Source organism: Myotis lucifugus, unplaced genomic scaffold, assembly GCF_000147115.1.
Source record: "Myotis lucifugus unplaced genomic scaffold, Myoluc2.0 scaffold_82, whole genome shotgun sequence".
Lineage (NCBI taxonomy): Eukaryota > Metazoa > Chordata > Mammalia > Chiroptera > Vespertilionidae > Myotis > Myotis lucifugus.
The window spans coordinates 1,485,639-1,487,777 of NW_005871130.1; the positions used below are offsets into that span (position 1 = coordinate 1,485,639).

Below are 2,139 nucleotides of genomic sequence, written 5' to 3' on the forward strand. Positions count from 1 at the left end.
GTGTGGGACGTGCAGGAGGCAGCCAATCAATGATTCTCTCTTATCATTGATGTTTCTGTCTCTCTTTCCCTCTCCCTTTCTTTCTGAAATCAATAAAAATATATTTTTAAAATTTGGATGTAAAAAATCGCCTGCAATTTTTTTGACATCTTGCCTACATAAAATGCATTACTTGACATGAAGGTGAAAGTATGTTTACTTCTTGTGTAGAGGTGCTTAACATATTTTCCCACTAACACGCAATTATTTTATTGTTTTTAATAACACATTTCAACATGTATTTTTAATTTGTAGAAAGGAATATCAGAAAGTATTCAACGGCCATGACCTACAGTATAATTACTGTAAAGTATAGGGTATTTACAGTTGATGCTAGGATTATGCCTTTTACTTTCTTATTTTAGATTCATTTACTCAGCTCTAAGGTTGCTATTGATAGGCTCACTGACATTTACTAAGACTTATAAACAGCATTTTTGTAAAAGCACCTCATCTTATCATAATGTTATTTTAATATGAGAGGTGTAATATCTTCAAGAAAATTACCATGACCATGACCTCTTTTGTGTTATAGTATTTATTAAATAGGAATATTTTAGAATATATTTATTAAAAAATGAAAGAAACTGCCCCATAATCATAAACTGAATATGTTGTTTTCCTAATTTTTAACATTCCACATATTTTTTTTGACAGACAACTGTTTAGCTTTTATTTCATAATCATAAACTTAACTCTCTGCAATCCAGCTAAACTGGGAGGGGTAAGGAAATTATGGAACCGAATAAACTGGCAAGAGCACAAAGATTATAGAACATTCCAAGCAAATCGGGGTGAAGGGGTGCTCTCTTGAGCTACAGAAGGAATGGTCTGATGGTGAAGATAAAACACAAGTCAAATTTATTAGAGTTGTCCACAGTCAGAAATGGTGATCTTCTTGCTGGTCTTGCCGTTCCTGGACCCAAAGTGCTCCATGGCTGTCACCTGGTGGAAGACCACATGCTTGCCAGCCAACCACTCAGTCTTGCCAGTGCAGATGAGAACTGGGAACGATTATGTTGGGTCCAGCATTTGCCATGGACAAGATGCCAGGACCTGTATGTTTCAGGACGAAGTTCTTATCCTCAAATTTCTCCCCATAGATCAGTGGTTCTCAACCTTGGCTGCACATTAGAATCACCTGGGAATCTTTTTTAAATCCTGATTTCTGGGCCACATCCTCCGGAAATTCTGTTTCTTTGTTATGGGGTGAGGCCACAACATTAGTAACAAAGAAACAGAATTTCTGGAGGATGAGGCCCAGAAATCAGGTTTTTAAAAAGATTCCCAGGTGATTCTAATGTGCAGCCAAGGTTGAGAACCACTGCCATAGATGGACTTGCTGCCTGTGCCATTATGGCATGTGAAGTCATCACCCTGGCACATAAATCCTGGAATAATTCTGTGAAAGCAGGAACCTTTATAACCAAATCCTTTCTCCCCAGTGCTCAGAGCACGGAAGTTTTCTGCTATCTTTGGAACTTTGTCTACAAACAGCTCAAAGGAGATGCGGTCCAAGGGCTCGCCGTCGATGGAGATGTCGAAGAACACAGTGGGGTTCACCATGGTTGGTCATGGGAGGATTCAAGGTGGCAGCGTCTGCAAAGCCTCAACATATTTTTTGAAATAATATGAAATTAGTGAAATGTTGAGCAGTCGTCTTAAAATATAAGTTGTCAATTCCCTATGTCTGATATATTTCATGGAATTGGCTTTATCCTTTCCTTGAACATCAAAGTAGAAATCGAAATTTGATAACATCATTGTCCTCTTGAAGATCAGAAATACTTTAAAATACTCTATAAGAACTGACACCATTTGGAATTATAAAATTGTATTTTATGCTTAGATAAAAATCTTAAGAATTCACCCAGTGTATGTATGTGTGTATGCATATATGTGTGTATGTGTATATGAATGCATGCATTTATACATGTATGTATATAGGTATGTGTGTATGTGCATATGTATATAGTCCTTAAAGTAGCATGAGAAACAGAGATGAGAAAAAAAGCAGGTGAATTTAAGCATCCTCTAATCACACCCTCTTGTTAAATTACAAGGCTTCTATTGCAATCTGACATGTCTATACATCTGCTA

At 36.8% G+C, this 2,139-nt stretch overlaps 1 pseudogene; it reads right to left on the reverse strand.

Moving 5' to 3' along the window:
- Window positions 1-879: 879 nt before the first annotated feature.
- LOC102436567 lies at window positions 880-1,605 on the reverse strand (annotated as a pseudogene).
- Window positions 1,606-2,139: the final 534 nt, after the last annotated feature.